This window comes from Paroedura picta, chromosome 9, assembly GCF_049243985.1.
Source record: "Paroedura picta isolate Pp20150507F chromosome 9, Ppicta_v3.0, whole genome shotgun sequence".
Lineage (NCBI taxonomy): Eukaryota > Metazoa > Chordata > Lepidosauria > Squamata > Gekkonidae > Paroedura > Paroedura picta.
In genome coordinates, this window is record NC_135377.1 from 39294908 (window position 1) to 39314925 (window position 20018).

General features: G+C 42.9%; 2 long non-coding RNA genes and 1 pseudogene across 2 annotated transcripts; 1 reads left to right on the forward strand and 2 right to left on the reverse strand.

Moving 5' to 3' along the window:
• The first annotated feature begins 879 nt into the window (after positions 1-879).
• Positions 880-19505, forward strand: LOC143844795 (uncharacterized). The gene is made up of 4 exons (XR_013234134.1): positions 880-1153; positions 17098-17168; positions 17498-17539; positions 19278-19505. It is a non-coding gene; the product is annotated as an uncharacterized LOC143844795 (long non-coding RNA).
• Positions 1546-3201, reverse strand: LOC143844235 (uncharacterized). Its single transcript, XR_013233880.1, has 2 exons — positions 2963-3201; positions 1546-2539 (listed from the first exon to the last, which is right to left on the reverse strand). It is a non-coding gene; the product is annotated as an uncharacterized LOC143844235 (long non-coding RNA).
• On the reverse strand, positions 2079-2147 carry LOC143845294 (U6 spliceosomal RNA; annotated as a pseudogene).
• Positions 19506-20018: the final 513 nt, after the last annotated feature.

Genomic DNA, 20018 nt, shown 5'->3' on the forward strand with positions numbered 1-20018 from the left:
ATGCAGTATGGGGCCAAAATCAACAACAAAAAATAAAATATTTGAAAAAGCCCACAAATGCTCTTATATCCTCCCCAATTGTTCTCTTAAAATTGACTCCTGCATCCGATATATTGGAGTGCCTGAATACAACTGTACAAATTTAGCATTCATTAAGAACACCCCAAACCATAAGCCAAAGAGGAGGAATTACACATGTAAAACTTAACATTGAGGTAGTGGGAGAAAATTGCAATAAATGGTGTTCTAGAAGCACTCTACAAAGCATACGTTTTCAGTTCCTGGTTGAACTTAGAGAGTTGTGCAAGTAGAGACACAGTGGTGAAGATTCCAGGAATAGGAAATTGAACTTTAGAGTCGGAAGGGAGATTGAAAGCCTCCCTCTCAAAAGCAAGTGAGCTGGCAAATCTATAATTTAAAACATAAAGAATAGACTTGGTGATTGCTGTCTATGTGCATTTATAAATCTCAGCATATGAAATGTTCTCCACGGGGAAAAAAAATTCTCAGAAGATCCATGACACTACAAATTATTGGTCTCCATGATAAAACAGTTCTCTTCTAACTTGGTTTGCCTACAAATGATCAAAATTCTGTACATGTCTGAAGAAGAAATGTGAAAGGATTACATAAATTTAGGTGACCAGATTTTAACATTGGTAAAGCGGAACAGCATTGACCAAGGGGGGTTCTTGATTAAAAATTTGGTCTATATCGAGCAACAACATTTTCATCGAATGCATAGAATGCAGAAATAGTATTGTAATATATATATTTTTTACTTGCAACATAAGTACAATTTGCCAGGTACCCCTAGATGCCCCTCCAAAAGTGGGACAATCTGGTCACCTTAACATAAATGGGTAAGGGATCATTAATAGACAACTCTCGCTGGATGTTCTGCCTGCATTGCAAATAGTTGATTGCAGGTAGCTGTAAGATTTATGTAAACCTGCAGTTTGACCCTAGATCATATCATAAAAAGGAAAAGTCCCAGTGGATTTCTGAGAAAAACCAAGGGACACCAGATTACATTTACATTAACCTGCTCTGGAACAGGCATGCAAAACATGGCTATGTTTGTTAATGTTTGTTTGCCTTGAATCCTCCAAATGAAACATTCTACTGATTTCCTGGTAGAGAGGACCAGAAGGTAAGAGTGCTTTCTGTGACAATCAAATCAACAAACAGAGTATTCTTTACAAAGTGTGATTATGTTTTGGCAAGGCTTAGGGTTAATAATTGTACGTATTGTGTACTTGAAATTTAACACATTTCTTCACATAAACAGCCATTTTTATATGTATCAGTTCAAACTGCCAGATTGACTTTACTGAAGTCTGCTAAAACAGTGGTCCCCAACCTTTTTATCATCGGGGACCACTCAACGCGGGGGACCACTCACTGGGGACCACACAACGCCTTTTACTGAGGCCCGGGGGGGTAGTTTACTCCTCTACCCTCAACCACTGCCCTAATGCTCTCTGATCGCTATGGTAATGTTTAAACATCCCTTCAAACTAAGATACAGACACACCACAACTATGAACATAAGGAACATTTTATTTTCATGGAAATTTTAACTCATGACAATGACAAATCAATGCGAACCCTGAGTTTGTTTCTCTGCAATGAGATAGTCCCACCTGGGAGTGATGGGAGACAATGACACCCAAAGTGTGTTGTAAAGAGTGGGGGGGGGAGGTGTCCTTCGGGGCCCACCTCCAATTATTCGAAGGACTACATGTGGTCTGCGGCCCACAGGTTGGGGATCGCTATGCTAAAATACTTGCAGCTAGGGATACCATCACTGGCAGGAGTCTGGGGCAATGGTGGGGGGGGCGGTGTAGGGGTGCCATTGGGTAATGGGAGAGTAAAAGAAACTGACAAGCCTTTAGCTGATAATGAAGAAGAGATGTAGTAGATATTGCATATATATTCCCAAGTTTGCTTATTTCCCTTCAATTTCCATCCTGTTTCTAATATTCCCAGGTTAGGGTTGCAGGGTCCCATCCCCCCCCCCAGGCCACTGGCAGGGCATGGGGGGGGAGGTTGCCTTTTCAAGGTTAGCTAAGTTCTGCACAGAGGCCATGCTAATCTTCACTGTATTGTTCCAATTTTAGTATATGTGCTACCAGAGTGAGTACCAGGTTGGTTAACTTCTGGAGATTTGGGAATGGAGCCTGAGGAGGACAGGAACGTCAGTGGGGTGCAATGCCACAGAGTCCCCCCTCCAAAGCATCCATTTTCTCCAGGGCAACTGATATCTATAGTCTGGAGATGAGCTGTAATTTGGGGGGAATCCCCAGATCCCCCCCCCCCAGAGGCTGGCATTCCTATGACAGAAAGGTTATATACACAGTAGAAATAATATATTTAGATATCTCTGTCCAGATGAGATAAGCTACAAGGAAACAGAGACTGAAATATGGAGCTGCATCCTTGAGAGAGACAGAGATCTGGCTCAGTGATGCAGACTATCAGATGTGGCGAATCCAGGACTTTTGCAGTGTATCCAAGTTGCTGTGTAGGAGTTTTCCTGAAAGAGAAACAGAGTTATTATGATCAACAAATCCAGGGGTCAATCCTGGCACTCCATTGTCATACATGGCATGCCTCTGAGTATAGCATTCAAGTTATGGTGAGTGAAGATGGGTGAAAACAGCACCCCCACCATGTGTCAAGTGTACACAAATACGTCAGCCTCCAACTGGCAAAGGATAGCAATAGCCGCTGAAGTCATCTACTCTGTTTAGAGTCAGTGCTTCCAAGAGAGATAAATGGGGGGGGGGCAGCCTCTGCATGGGCAGATCACTCATGCCATGCAAGTGTGCAGTGCTCAAGCCTAGCTGCTATCTCAGGGCAATATTCACTGGTTAGAATGCCTCATCCCCCACCCAGCCCTCCATGCACCTGGAGTTCAGACGAGATTTCCTTCAAGGCATTGCTGTGCTAAACTTACCTTCCAGTAGCAAAACAAATACAATCTGTGTCAGCAGCTCCTTCCATTCTCTATTAACCACATTAGGAATGTCATTTTACGCCTGTACAGCTGGAGCACTAGGCATTTTAGAGTATTTAAAAATTGATGTGATCAGTGCACTTCCTCATAATGCTGAGCTCAGCGCTGAGGGCTCCCTTTTCAATTTTCTCCACGCACTGCCAAGCTGTTTGCTAACTGGCAGCACTCTTTAACCCAGTTTTCACGGGGCTCGCAAAACAGGCTGTTGTCAATGTTCTGTTTTTGCTCTACTGTCCACGTGTACAGGGGGGCCTTGAAATAGCCAATAGCCTTTTTGTGGAGCAAAGGTGGCTTGTGTGCTGAAGGTTAAAAAAAGAAACAACCCAGAACATTAGCCAATAGCCCTAATCCTACAGATAACTTGTAAGTCCCTGTGACATTTAAGTAACTTGGAGGCTTAGATTTCTCAAGAGAAAAATGTTTGTCACTTTATACATTCCAAGTAATCTCCTTGTCTGACCCAGTATGAGATCAAGATGCTTAATAAGAGCTTGGCTTAAAAATGGATTAAAGCTGAATACCTTTCATATACATATATGAGAAAATAAATGTTTCATGTATTCTTGGGCTGGGTTTTAAATTCTTGTATTTGACTGGCTGATTTGTTATGTATAGGCCACTTTTCTCACTGAGACGCAGAAGACCGCATTATTCCATTGTAAATTAATGGAATCAATAGGATGAGAACATCTAATAAGTAATTTGATATGACCAGGAATTGTAGGAATTTTAAATGGAGATGTTAGAGATGAAAGCCTCCAGGGCAGAGTCTGCACTTACTTTTTTTATTCCATTGTCAATCCTGTTGAATTCAGATCGCTTTGAACTCGATTCTTCCTCCCCCCCCCCTCCCCATTGAAACAGGAAAGTCTTCTGCACGTGGTTAAGGTAGTTCAGAAGGGGGGAGGAAGCCAAGCCTCTTTCTTTCTTTACTTGAAGGGGGGGGAGGAGCCAAGCAGGGAGCCTCTTTCTTTTCTTGGAGGGGAAGGGAAGAGGATTGAAAAAGGCAGAGGAGGGAGGAAAAATCCAGGACCTACAGAAGTTGAGAGAAATTAGGGGCTTCTCCTTGAAGGCAAGCATGTCACATGACCAGGTGCAGCCTATCAGAGGTTCTCTACCATGGAGCTTTCTTTCCCAAATGGATATTGAGGATTAAAAGCAGTCTGAGATATCGCACAATAAAGGTAGGGTCACTCTGGATCAATCCTTCTTGCTGCAGAAGGAAATTTTAAATCGCCCAAAATCCAAACGGAAATCGCATTCTGTGTAGAGGACAGGGACTGAATCGATCTGGGGTTGGAATAAAAGCTCCGTGCAGTTTACACCCAGGTGGGATTTGGGGATCCCCTGGAATTACAGCTCATCTCCAGACTACAGAGATCAGTTCCCCAGGAGAAAATGGATGCTTTGGAGGGTAGACTCTATGACACTTTACTCCACTGAAGCCCTTGTCCTCCTCAGGCTCCATTCCCAATGTTTCAGGAGTTTCCCAACAGGATCCAGCCATCCTATCTCCACCCATCTCTCACTGCTGGCTGAGGGGGGAGGGGCACACAGACCTGGAAATCCTAGAAGCCCTATTTCCTTTATCCTGAGCAAGAATGCAAGTTTTATGTTATTGTATCCAATATAACCAGATGTAGCCAGCACGACTTCTATAAATGAAGTATGTTATGAGCTTTTTTGTGCCAAGTATGGAGATGTGGAGTCCAGCCAGCTTCCACCATGCAAAGATTTCCTATTCATGCATGCACTCAAAGCCAACTTCCAGGCAGGAATTTGGAGACATAGTTGTCAAAGACAGGCAAATATAGGTAGCCCAAAAGAATATGAATGGATGACAGAGATGGCAGTCTTGTACACAGAGTATATCTTATGTGTGTGTATGCACGTATGCCTATATATATCTATATATCTATATAGATATACCCGCATCAACAGGCTCTTTAGTTCCTCTTCACTTTCTGCCATTAGAGTGGTATCATCTGCATATCTGAGGTTGTTGATATTTCTCCCTGCAATCTTGATCCCAATTTGTGACTCCTCTAATCCCGCCTTTCTCATGATGTGCTCCGCATACAAGTTAAATAGGCAAGGCGACAGTATACAGCCTTGCCGAACTCCTTTCTCAATTTTGAACCAATCCGTGATTCCATGTTCAGTTCTCACTGTTGCTTCTTGACCTGCATATAAATTTCTCAAGAGACAAATAAGATGCTCTGGTATTCCCATCTCTTTAAGAACTTGCCACTTAAGAACTTTAAGAACTTGTTGATGCGGGTGAAGGAGGAGAGTGCAAAAGTTGGCTTGAAACTCAACATCAAGAAAACAAAGATCATGGCAGCCGGCCCTCTCAATTCCTGGCAAATAGATGGGGAAGAAATGGAGATAGTGACAGATTTTATTTTCCTCGGCTCCAAGATCACTGCAGATGGGGACTGCAGCAAAGAAATTAAAAGACGCTTGCTCCTAGGGAGGAAAGCTATGGCAAATCTAGACAGCATCCTAAAAAGCAGAGACATCACCCTACCAACAAAAGTGCGTTTAGTCAAAGCTATGGTATTCCCAGTTGCAATGTATGGCTGCGAAAGTTGGACCATAAGGAAGGCCGAGCGTCAAAGAATTGAGGCTTTTGAACTCTGGTGCTGGAGAAGACTCTTGCGAGTCCCTTGGACTGCAAGGCGAACAAACCGGTCAGTCCTAGAGGAGATCAGCCCTGACTGCTCTTTAGAAGGCCAGATCCTGAAGATGAAACTCAAATACTTTGGCCACCTCATGAGAAGGAAGGACTCCCTGGAGAAGAGCCTAATGCTGGGAGTGATCGAGGGCAAAAGAAGAAGGGGACGACAGAGAATGAGGTGGATGGATGGAGTTACTGAAGCAGTAGGTGCAAACTTAAAAGGACTCCAGGGAATGGTAGAGGACAGGAAGGCCTGGAGGATTATTGTCCATGGGGTCGCGATGGGTCGGACACGACTTCGCACATAACAACAATATAGATATACACACACACATACATACAGTGCATGGTGATAACGGTGTACAGTGCATGATGACACAACATTACACTACAGTTTGTAAAGGTCCAATTGACCATTAATAAAGACTGTACTTGAGATGGCAATCTTGTCACCAATTGGTTGTAGTGAGTATGTGGATTGGGTAAAGTACTATATGGTGTAAACATTATAGAAAGATGGAAAAATGACTTTTTCTTTGATTTGTGCCTATATCGTTTGTTTGTTTGTTTGTTTGTTTGTTTGTTTGTTTGTTTGTTTATTTATTTATTTATTTATTTATTTATTTATTTATTTATTTATTTATTTATTTATTTATTTATTTATTTATTTATTTATTTATTATTGGACTTATATACCACCCTTCCCAGCCAGTCAATGCAGGGTGGTTCACACCAATAAAACATTATGGAATAGAGGTACTATTTGTGTTAGTTACTTGTTTAGTGCTAGTTAAATTTATTAATTTTCCAACAGTGCTTTAAAATTTGAATCTGATCACTTGGATCGTGAGTTATACCTGAAATGAGAATAGGTGGGGAAAGTTGGTCTTGTCCTATTTCGAGCACACCATAAAAAGCTTAAGGTACCAAACAGAATGGGTTATCAGATCAAAACATAATACATAGACATAAATCTTTTTAAAAAATAAAATGATACCTGATTCCAATATGTCAGTTATTGGCTCTTGGCCCACAAACTAATTAAAAACTTTCAGAGGCAGGTAATTATGGTGGTGTTGCTATGGCAGCTATACAGAGCCAGATATACACACACAACAGCTTTTTTCTAGGCCTGTTTTTCTTTGTGTAAAATGTGCCAACTATGCCAGAGACTGGATCCACACATCACTGGATACTGCACTGTTGTAATAATTCACCTCCTGGAGTTTTGTGTGCACACAGGAAAATCCATGTAGTGAAGTATTTTATTAGCACAGTATCCACTGAAGTTTGAATCCTATCCCATTCAGAGCTCTTATGTAACAGTCAGTGAACTGGGAAATCCCCACTACAAAATTCTCTTCAACCGTAACTTCACAGGGCGTAAACCTCGACTAGTTTCTTGCCTGCAGCTTAAGGGTACTAATACTAGTGATGCAGAATGCTTTGATATTCCCTAGACTGGGAATATGAAACTCTGTGACTTTTAAATTTGCATTCAAATGAAGGTAAGCATTTATCAACTTGAGTTCTTCCCTAGTGGGGAGTTTAATCTGAGACTGAGAAGAATGCCTCTCTCCCATCCATGTTTTTGAACTATAGCTGCTCCATCCTAAAGTATCAAGTAGCCTGTGAGTAGCAAGTGAGGGAAGGGAAGTCTGTAACTGTCCATCTTTTCATTTCTTATATCCAAGGTTTGCCCTGTACCAGGGAACTGGGAGAAAATACTTGCCCCCGTTCTCCTTCTTTCCCTCAGTCCTCCCCTAGTTCCCTTAACACTTCTACCTATGATTCTCAACCCCCCACCCACAGCTCCTGATAATTAAAAATGGCCATTAGATCAGGGGTCCCCAACCCCTGGTCTGCGGCCCGGTACTGGGCTTCAAAGGTCATCGTACTGGGCCGCCAGCGGCCGCGCCTACCTCCCCCCCCTGCAGCGAGAGGGGGGGAATAGGCCGGCGCGGCAGCCGGCGCACCAGCCGGCGTGGCAGCCGGCGCACCAGCCAGCGCGCCAGCCAGCGCGCCAGCAACGCTAACGCGCACACGCGGAATTGCCGCGCATGCGCATTTGCGCCCCCTGGTGTCCAAAACACGCATGCGCGCCAACTCTGCGCATGGTTGTTAGCGCCACCTGGTGGCCAAAACGCGCATGCGCGGCAGTTCCGCGCGTGCGCGTTTTTGAGCAACTGCGGCAGCCAGGCTGCTGGCTCTCCCCCACCCCCGGAGGTGGTCCCCGACCAGATGAAGGTTGGGGACCGCTGCATTAGATGATAGGATGACATCACTTCCGATGAGGCTGTGGAAAATCTTGTTTTTCCAGTAATTCCTAGAAAGGAGTCTTAAAGGTGCTACTGGACTATGATTTTATAGAGGTAGCGTTGTGAAGGACAATGCCAGGTCTCCTGACAGAGCCAAACTCCAGCTGCGCCAGTAGTAAAACAACTTGGGAGCAGATCGGGGGCGGGGAGACCACCAGAAAACCAAAGTAGTAAAGACAGAACCAGATGCAATCATGTAGCCTAGCCAGGTCATGGAGCACTGTGGAGGCAGAGGCTACATGACAAGAGAGATCTGATTTTAAAGGAATATAGAGTTCACTGAGGGATATTGTATAATTAGGGGGGGGGGAGAAAAAGACATGTCACACTTTGCCCATTCCTGGAGTTTGTGGAGGGGGAGGTGTTGGCCTGGGGCAGGGACCTCAGCGGAGTACAATGCCATATCTTTCAGTTTCCAAAGCAAAAATTGGTTTCTGTACTCTGGAGATAAATTCTATTTTTGGGAGATCTCCGACATAGGCCACAGATGACACTGCCAGAGGTAAATACATTGGAAGTCACAAAGCAGGAGGGGAGGTAGGGTCTCTCTCAAAGGGCCCAGGAATTATTAAGATTTTAGAACTTTTCTCCTAGAATTTCTCCAGTATAATTCATAAATGATCAGGCACTTTGCAATCTGAGCCCAGGGGCATCATTATTAAATAACAGCAGATATCTACCAATTTTATATGATTAAAAATTATTTCCATTACTGTTCTTGTTCATCTTCATTATTACTTTCATTTTCCTTCTCTTGATTTCAGTGGGAAACATGTCAACTGAAAGTAATGGATAGATAAAATTAAATAAAATTTTCAGAGACCATACCCTTCATTTGTAGGATACTGCATGCCAAATTTCAGACAAAGTTCCATTTCTTTAGGTACTTAAAGACAAAACACATTTTAGGGTGTTACTTTGCTTTCATCCAACTGGGATGAAATCCTAAGAAATTGTAGCCTTCTCACCATATATATATATATATATATATATATATATATATATATATATATATATATACACACACACACACACACACACACACACACACACACATATATGATAAAATGCTATTCTATTCAGTGATAAGATCTTTGTCATTTGTATAGAGATGACTCAGAAGGATGGAAGGAAAGCAAAATTTGATGCAATGAATAAGTCACTTGCTGAAGCCTGGCATCAAACCACCAACTTTTACATATTCAGCCAAATGCTCTTCATTCTGAGCCATTTGATGGCATTTAAGGAATAAGCAGAGTCTTTCCGCATGTGCAAAATGTAGCTGGACAGCCTCCGAATGACAAATTCAGAACCCTCCACATGACATCACCTACATCCAGAGGCTGCCCAGCAGCAGGCTCACAATTTCACCCTTTTTTTAATCGCGATGCAGTAAATCCAGAAAAGTGGATTTACCACCCTAAAACACGTGAGCCACCAGTGACCAATCAGGGAAAAGAATGTATGGAGGGGCAATAGTCTTAGCAGCTTTGTCCTGCCCTCGCTTCCACCCTTCCTTCTCCATTTCTTGCCCAATGATGGAGGCAGATTCCCACCTGTGACAGTTCATCTCCATTCAGTCAATCTCTAGTGTTTTTTTAGTATATGCCTCCTCCCCGTCCTCCTCTGTCAAACTGTCATACCTTCTGCTCCTCTCTTTCCCACCCCCCCACCCCACTGGTCCACCTGGCTGCTGCTCCTCCATTCCCTTCCACAATCACCTAGGACTCCTAGGCCCTTCCTCTCCCTCCCTGAGCACAAGTGGGGGTGCTCCCACCATGCTATCTGAGCTACCTCCATGCTGTCCAAACCACCCATGTGACCTCCATGCCACCATCCGTGTCACCTCTGCACTCTCTCTGCACTTTCCATGTCACTCTGCACTGCCCATGACTCCATGCCATCTGAGCCACCTCTGTGCCGCCCATGCTGCCTCCCACCGCCCAAGCCTCCATGCCATCTGTGCCACCTCAGCGACATCCAAGCTGTCTTCACACTGCTTACGCTGCCCAAGACAGCAGCTCTGGAGGCATGGTAGTGGCATGGGCAGCACGGAGGCAGTGTGGAGGTGGTACGGGTAGTGCAGAAGCTCAGGCGGTATGGTGGGAGCACCCTCGTTTAAGAAGTGCTTGGGGAGGGAGAGGGACGGCAGGAGTCCTAGGCAATTGTGGAAGGGAATGGCTAAGTAGCAGGTGGGCAGACCAGCGGTGGGGGGCGGAGAAGAGCAGAAGGGATGGGGGTCTGACAAACAAGAAGAGGAAGGGAAGGAGGCACTTGCTAAAAAACCACTAGAGAGAACTTAATGGAGGTTGAACTGACACAGGTGTGGGAATCGGCCTCCCTCACTGTACCCTCCGCTGGCCGGCTGTGTTTGGTTGGGGGGGAGGCTTTACTTTCTGCGGCAATGCACATGCCTAGAGACCAATAAGCATTGCCACATATAGGTTTCAATTTTTGCTAAACCAACAAACCTCCATTTGGTTGCCTTCATTTGTCAATTCAAGGAGTGGTGAGTTAAAGAGCGTATTGCTCTCTCTTTTGCATTTTTTGTAGCTAGTGAGGAGGGGTAAAGGCGAGATGCAGTGGCAGGAAGGCTTTAAATTGTGGAGGGGAGAAATGGCACAATTTATTATCCCACTATTGAGGATAGGAGACATTGCATGATTTGACCCTCTGTGTGGAAATGCCTACAGAAAATCTGCAATAAGTACTAATAACCACTGGGCGAACAAGTAGACAGATTTCTGCTTAATCTTCAAATACCATCTAAATTTAAGATTTTAAATGTAATTTTTTCACAGATTCTGTATATGAAATAAAGGGGGGGGGGTTTCTAGGGGCTTTCCACACTTTTAAGTTGTGTTGAAATATTGTCCATTATCATGATGTCCCAAATTTTCTTATACTGACTTGTGAAGGTTAGGTGGTTTCCCCCCTCTTTTCAGTCTTTTACCTTTTCTCTGTCCAGCCTTTTGCCACTAGAAGTTTGGCAGCTGTCAGCCATACTTTGAGTTCCCTTCTGATTTGAAGGATTTTGTTTTATTATCCAGCATTCCAATAGAATTAGTTTGGGTTTCAGGGGGATGGAATAACCTATTGTTTTGCTAATACATTCTCTCATTACTGTTCAAAAGTTTTGCATCTGACATTATAAAGAGGATTCTTTTGATAAATAAAACCATAAGTCAGATTTGAATTTAAAAGGAAAGGACACATTTAGGAACTTAGAATTATTCTCAGAAATTTAAATTGAATTGAATCAATTAAATAATCAACTGCTTATAGACATATCAGGGCTGCACATAAAATCTGGTTAACAATCATAGTAATGAGCAACATCAAATATAACCATTAAAGATCTTTAAAAAAAAACCTAACCTATTCACACCTATTTTCTCCTATCATCCAATTAGCTGCAGAAGAGAAAACCAGAAGAGATAATTTTGCACTGTTAGTATTTAAAGGTATAGAATTTTCAAAGCATAAATGAACTAATTATCATCTGCATATAACAGTCAACCATCCTTTCACTTCCCAATTTAGAAGCATGAAAATTCTCTGTCTGAAGGCCTAAGGTCACATAACTTAAGCACAAACTGAATAATGAGAGAGTTGACACACTTCCTTGTCATATTCCTTTCCATATACTTAACTTTGGAACCTGAATCCACAACTTTTCTCATGTAATCTTATAAAAAGCAGCTTGAAAATCTATACAATCTGCATGGAATATCTCTGTACTGACTAATACTGAATAGCCAATTCACTTTATGGATTGGTTTTCTCTTACCTCCCACCGTAAATGCATGAGGATTGCCCATTTACATGATGTTGCCAAAGTTAAGCACTTTTCAGTCCCTGGTCATACCTATAGGTAAGTTTAAAATGTTTCTCTCCCATTGGAAGCAATTATGTTTTAAAATGCTTAATTCTGTCTGGATTGCGTCCAGAATCTTGTCATCAATCAAGTTTGATTCTCATCACCCATTCTCTCACATATAGACATCTCACATATCAATAGTGATGGAGATGTTTGAGTCAGAGGCATCTATTGGATAGTATCTATGACATTATTAAGAGATGCTCAACAGACCTTCCTCCTACAATACTCACACCACTATGTAAAGCTTTAAGAAGTGTTGTGCGTTATTTTTCCCCAGTTCTCTTGAATAAGCCAAGGCATTCTTTATATCTCAAATACCAGATCCCTCAAGCGGCATAGTAATAAATAGAAGCGCTTTCTCATCTTACGACAATGCATTACCTTTAAGTAAACCTTTAGCCTTTTTTCTTTCCCCCTTTCCTTCTCTCTTCTTTAATGGATTTGTGCTCTCCAATCCTATACAAAACTAACTGTAGACTAAGTCTATTGATTTTATTGGCCTTAGATTGGAGGAACTCTGCTTACGATGACGTTGCAAAACACATATGTTTTCTAGTTTAGGAGAAAAAGCAGGATTTTGAGGCATTATCTGTGGAAAGGAAGCCACCTTATACCCATATATACCATGAGGACATTATAACTCTTCCATCTAATGGAGATGAAATTCACAGAAAGTCTAACCATTAGCTATGGGGTCCTCAACAACTGGCAGGTAGGCAGGAGTAAGTGTTTTTATTTCAGACAATTAAATATAAAGCACCTTTCCAGCTGTCATGTTTGGCTTGGTGACAATGACATTTTCAAGGACAGTGATACTATCTGCCAAGTTTCAGGCAGACAGGAGAAAGCATCCTATAGGCAATAAATATTCTGGTTTGCATAGCCAGTACCAGGAGACACTAAGCCCTCAGAGCAAGCACAGAGAAGTGTTGGTAATGCTAGCCAGCATAGGAGCATCAGTCTGGGATCTAGGAGATCAGGGATCAAATTCCCACTCTGCCATAAAAGCTGACTGAGTTACTTTGTGCCAGTCACACTCTCTTTCAGCCTGTGCATGAGAAATAATCATGAACACTCAAGCACACTGCAACCAGGGCCAGTATATGTATGTAGCACATGTAGCATGTGCTACAGGCCCTGCTCCTCCTACAAGGTGCCTCCCCTCCCCATGCATTAGGGCTGTAGACTCTCTCCTTCTTCCTTTTCTGTCTTTAAGGACACTTGGAGTGACACCCCTTTCCACTGTGGGGGGGGGAGGCCCTCCACCCCTAGTCTGGCTGCTCTCGCAGCAACTGTACTCTGCTAAAGGTAAAGGTAAAGGTATCCCCTGTGCAAGCACCGAGTCATGTCTGACCCTTGGGGTGACGCCCTCCAGCGTTTTCATGGCAGACTCAATACGGGGTGGTTTGCCAGTGCCTTCCCCAGTCATGACCGTTTACCCCCCAGCAGCAAGCTGGGTACTCATTTTACCGACCTCGGAAGGATGGAAGGCTGAGTCAACCTTGAGCCGGCTGCTGGGATCGAACTCCCAACCTCATAGGCAAAGCTTTCAGGCGGCTGCCTTACCACTCTGCGCCACAAGAGGCTCACTATACTCTGCTAGGGCCCCTTAAATCCTTAAACTGGCTCAGGTGCTACGGATCCCGCAAGTCCTTGAACCAGTCCAGGCTGCAATGTATGCAATATATGCAAAAGACTACTCTGGGTTTAGGAAAAAATTATAGGGGAAAGGTGGTGAACTTTTAAATAGTAACACATTCTCTCTCAGACACACATCCAATACAGTATATACCCTACACTCATCACCTGTCTAGTACTGCAAGGTGCATTTATGAGCAACTGGAAGAAAGCTACAATTTGTGTTACAATTGTGTTACAATTACAAGATGTGATATTCATCACAAATTATGCTGTGGACTGATTTGCATTGGTCCTAACTTATTCAAATGAAGCGCGAGAGTCCACTGCCTGCAAAGAAAACAGAGCAGCTAGTTGGAGGATGGCTGCCAGCTATTTTGCCCAGCTGCTCCCTCTCACTGCCAGCCTTTTTGGTGTGTAGAAGTTAATCAAAGGTTTTGTGATATAGGTCAGCAGAACTTGTGCACCTTGGCCTGTAGACCCTGCTCACCTTTAACCTTGGACTTCAATTTTCCAGTACTTAAGAAATGTGCAAGGCATTTAAAAATCTTAAGGATTCCAAAATACAGAGACGCTTTTTACCTTGGCTTGTTGTAATGTTTTGCCGTCAGCAATCCCAGCAGTTCTAGAAAAGATTATGTACTTGAGGCACTGAGGTGCTGGAAACAATCCCTGTGCTGCTGTCTTGCAATTATAAGAGAGTTAGAAAGGATGTAAATGTTTCCCTTTTAACTATGGTCCCAGAGCACTCAGCAGAACAGTCCCCCTTCTTATAGCTGAAGGGATTTTTCCCATCACAGGGAAACGCAATATTTTATAATGTAGCCACAGAGATAAAGTTCCAAGTGGCAAAATAACAGTCCATCAGATTCTAATGATTGCTAAGTTCCATTTTAATGAATATGTCTTTTGGTCTGCTGACCATATAACAAACTTCATTATTACTAGTTGTAATCTCTGCTGATTCTTCTGGTTGGATAAGGTGCCTGTCATTTACATTCTCTTCCAGTTCCTTCTGTTCCTACTGCGCTGACCATTTCCCTGCTCTCACTGTCCCCTTTTCTCTCTCCCACTGCAACCTCCTATGAAAAGCAGACGGCACAAACATCAAAAGCAGCCCAGAGATTTTAAAAGGTTTCCAGAGTTTGCGGGCTGTTATTATTTTAGCAATCAGATATGCCATTACCAACAATAATGAAAATGACTTTGTTGCTGTTTCGTTAGTAAATGCCCAAATGCATATTTCTAACATGTGAGGAAAGACAGCAAAGACGCCTCATCCTCAGGGATTGCTTAGTTCTGGGCAACAGGGCTCCTGTACTCCTTTTTTCCAGATGTGCGGCAGACATCCTAATGATAAAGCATCATTCGATACATGGCTGGATGGGATCTACTGCACTGCTACAGAATACTAATCTGTGCTGCTTTATGCCTTTAAGGTCTTAATCAACACGGTATTTTAAGCAGTGTCTACTTAATGTGCCCAGTGAAGTATTGAAAAGTAAACACTGCTTTGTAAATTTGCATTGTGTAATTTCAGTGCTCATGGTATCATTTAGCAGAAATCAATGTTGGTGCACTCAGCAGGAGTATTGCAGTGTCCTAAGAGAATCACACATTCTTCAAGTAATATATTGATTTTCTTGTCTCCTAAACCATGAATTGTTGTTGGGATTTTTTGAGGGGGAGGGAGTCCCCAAGTGGCATTTGGCTCACCATTTAACTTATCTAAAACATAGAACGAATTCCATCGTGACATCCTCAAAGTGATGAAAATCAGATATCAAAAGTATTTCATCACAACTTATGAATACAAGTTATCTGAGATTTATATTATGAATGCATTTCACAATACAAAATAATTTTATGAGCATAATCTAAATATATAATGAAGTGATTTGTTACAGACTGTGTTGTCTCTGTCCCATGGAAGTATTGTGCTCTGATTGTTTGGTGTTTCCTTCCTTGGTAACCAGGCTGCATTGCATGTAGTTAAAACCATAAGGATGATCTCTCTGCTAGTTCAACTTGTAGCACGATAATGTTATTTGCTGAGTGACTCATGGTTCTGCAATATGCAAAGGTCTCCCCTAACATCTCATTTTCTATATACTTTCTTGTTTACATTGAGATGAAGACCAGTGTTTCGCTTATGATGAACATGAAAGTGTTTTAACCCTGCGCAGCTGGAAATGGCTTGTGTAATTATTTCTGGGAAAGGAACAGACTGGCACTGATTTGTGTCTGGTGACTCATAGCACTCTGATTTACTGTCAGTGAACACATGCACACAAGAGTACCACTCTAAACTGGGTACTACTCACTGTTGGATTGATTTTGGGTAAAGAGATACAGGGACAAGATTTGCGTATAGTGAATTTCCTTACGTTAATGAGCCATCCCTGAAGTGCTATGGTCATTTCAAACTGTTCTGCTTTTTCTCCCATATGATCTTCCTCAGAGGGATTTTTTAAAACATTTTAAGTTGAGTCACGGCATTTTAATGATGCTTCTATAGCACTGAAGCGCTATATTGGCTTAGTGCTATAGCACTAAACTTAAAACATTTTTTAAAACCCAACAGGGAACATCACGTGGGGGAAAGAAGCAGTATTGTAGAAAGCACTACAGACATTTTAAACAGCACAGCATAGTAATTCAGGCATGCAATGAAGGGGTAGGAAATGGAAAAAAGCAGTTTCCCTCAAAAGCAGCTCAACCACACTTTGCTAACCCAACACAAGTGGGTTTGTATGAACAGGCAAGGTAATTTTGCTAGCAGCTGGTTACTATAACAGGTGTATCTGAAATGACAGGAAAAAAATCCATTAGCAACCAGTTACTAAAACAGAATAGAAGGACAATTTGAAAAGAGCCACAGTTTCCCTCAAAAGCAGCGCAGTCGCTCATTGCTAAACTGATACAAGCAGGTTTGTATGAACAGGTAAATAAATTCCGCTAGCAGCCAGTTACTAAAATGGGTCTGTCTGAAATGACAGGGAAAAAATCCATTAGCAACCAGTTACGGAATACAAAAGCAGTTTGAAAATGGCTTGTGTAATTATTTCTGGGAAAGGAACAGACCGGCACTGATTTGTGTCTGGTGACTCATAGCACTCTGATTTACTGTCAGTGAACACACACATACACACACACATACACACACACACAAGAATATGAATATTTTAATCTCATGGGCTGCTAAATAAGTAAGCCCCACATTTTAACACAGTCTAAATATGACGTTGCCGCATGGATAGATACTAAGGTAAGGGAAGATAGATTATGAAGCTGTATCTTCATCATCTACTAATGTAGTTGGATATTTTGAAATTGCTGGCTGGATTGTAGGGCACTTCCATGGAGAAATGGAAGCCCTTGTGAATTTTTTGTTAATTCCTCTAAGTCTGCCCTGTTTAGAGCTGGCCCCAAAGCTCTAGTGACCTTCTCTGACACCTGAAAGTGAGCAAAGCTACATACAGGGTTAGAGTAGTAGGGAGCCATGTCACTTTTATTGCTTTCTTTGTCTCCGTTCATATTTACTCCACCTCCACAGGGCAAGTAAACAGAGACTGATCGAAGGAATCAGCAGAAAATTGTTATAGGCAAGATGAAGAACAGGAACAGGTAAGCTTTAGGATGCTTAGGGCTAATCCTGCATTGAGCAGGGGGTTGGACTAGATGGCCTGTATGGCCCCTTCCAACTCTATGATTCTATGATTCTAACTTTTGAATCTGCACACAAGAGTCCAAGAGACATTCATTGTAATGTGTTTCAGCTAATCTGTAATCCTGAGTATATAAATAAAAGTGTTAAGGGGTGCTGGGAGGAGTTTGGCATAAATGGATATGGGGCAATCAGGTCGCTCACTGGAGCCTGCACACCTCTGATTGGCCATCCACCCAGTGGCTGCCCAATCAAATTAGAATTTATGTCCCTAACCGTCTCTCCACAGTTTTGCCACTTCATCCAAGTCTCTGGTCCCTCAGACATCTTGGTAAGTGACCTGCCAGGGGTGCATGGGGGCTCTTTGGTTTGGGCCCCCCTGAGGTGATGGCTCCTGCCTAAAGAGGTCTGGGGAGCCAGCCACTCTCTTCCCTGAGGAGGAGCACCTGGTCCACCCCCCCACCTCAACTGCCGCCTTCCCCCTCTAGGAGACCCGGGGCATGCCACGAAAAGCTCAATGTCTTGCTGACATGTGGCAACCTGCTCTGGGACCGAGGGGGGGGAAGGGTTCCATTGTCACATCTTACCTCTCATCAAACATGCCCCCATTGCCAACACAGCGGCACCCTGTGGCTGGAGAGGCCCCTCCATTTGCATCACCTCCTCTTCCACTCTCCCACCTCAGAACAGCCGCCTCCACCTGCTAGACCATCTCTCCCAATCACCTGAGATGGAGGCCACCGGCACATGCCTCCACGCTTCCCCCCGCTGATACTGAAGCCCACCTGTAAGCCATTACAAGGCTTTACCGCCCTGCTGCTTGACGCAGCCCTGGCTCCTGCATACCCCCAGGTGCACTTGCCCCTTCTCCCACTTACCCACTGTGCCCCCTGCCTTCCCAGCCCCTTTTGCCCACCACATTCCTGCTTGCAGCTCCCTGCCCACCACTGGGTGTTGTTGCCCAGTGGAGCCAACAAGGCCATCCCACCACCTCCTCTCCAGTGTGGCACATGACCAACAGCGCACTTTGGCAGCCATGGCACACCCCAGCCTCAAAGTGCCCTCTGCTGGGTGGGCTGACGGGGCCTATGTCCACCCACACGCTCCACACTCTGCCCCATGTCCTTGCATACAGGACACCCCTCCCCTTCTTCTTCTCCACCCCAAAGCTGTAGCCCTGTTGTATTCCTAGATACAATGGGCTTTATCCCTAGTATGTAATACTTTCAGTTGAATAAGTTATTTACCTCACATTCTTTCCAAAATTAGTTTCTGCTCTGTTTGTATTACTTATCTGTTCTCATTATCTATTCTCTGTCTTAGTTGTAAATCCACTTGCACTAAACATGGAAACTTGAAACCTTCATAGGGTTACCAGACCTCCAGGTAAAGGCTGGAAATATCCAGGGATTATAACTGATCTCCAGGCAATATAGATCAGTTCACCTGGAGAAAATGGCTGCTTTTGAAGGTGTACTCTATGGCATTATACCCCCTTGAAGTCCTTCCCATCCTCAAACCCCAAATTCTTCAGGATCCACCCCCAAAATCCATTCTAGAGCTGGCAACCCTAATCTCATCATGTTGAAATGGTCTGTTTTCTTATTTTTGTTACCTATTCTTTCAGCTTTTACAGGCTGTCTCAGCTGTTTTTATAGACCGTTTTATGTATAGTTCTTTGTTTTTATGTAAACCGCCCTGAGCCTCCGGGGAGGGCGGTATATAAATATAATAAATAAATAAAATAAATAAGCTAGGTCAACTCCTAGAAAAATATGGAACCCAAACAAGGAGAACAATGAGTTGATGACAGTATCTGCAACCACTGTTATAGCGGCAAACACTATTTACAGTATATTTGACTGGTGAACCACCATCCTTCATCAGCCAGCAGTTTCTTTGTTGGGAAGCTGCTCTCCATGACTTGGCACGCAGATGGAGACTTTGGCTGACAATATGGAGGCTAGGGATTCTGGCTCAAAGAACCCAAAGAAATCAAATCTATTGTATGATTTTTTTTCACTTTATGTGCACTTCTGAAAGGAAACTGTCTCTTCTTAATTTCCCAGGAACCCTGCAAGAGAAAAAGATCATAACATTGTATTTCACTGATTTCCCTACATTGCCAAAGGCCCACAATTTCAATGTCAACATAATATTTAATTCAACATTGTGAAGAATAGCTGAGATTAGAAAGCAGACATAAACCGTAGTTTGGCTTTCTGCTCTCAAACTTTAGTATTATTTCAGTTTTCTCTCTGTATCCGTAGCCAAAGGAAATAAAACATTCTTCTGGTTCTCATTTATTTAATATTGTCTAGAATCCACAAGGTAGAAAATGGAATTTTCACACTTCTGTTGTTGTCTAGGGCTTTCTGACAACCTTATAAACAAAGCTTAATTTACATGAAAATATGGTGCATTTAGCAAACGTTAACTGTTCTTGTCTAGCGATACTGGCTTTGATTAAATAGTATTTCCAGTTAGTGGCACATGAAATAATTCAAATTTGGGGAAGTAGAGAAAAAAAAGCTGTTGCACATTTGATTAAAAAAAAGAATGTTTAGCATGAGCTGGGAATGGGGAGAAGAGGATGCATGGTCTGAGCTTAGTTAGTTTAAACACAACTAACATCTCCCACAACACTAAAGTGCTGCTGTAGCACAACACAAACATCTTGTATCTCTATGGTAAGGTATCCTATATATAGTAGAAATCAGATTTTGCTTCATGAATAAACCTGTAATCCATAAAACCTGTAATTTGGAGTTCAGAAGTGACAGGGTTCATTATTTGTCTCTTGACATAAA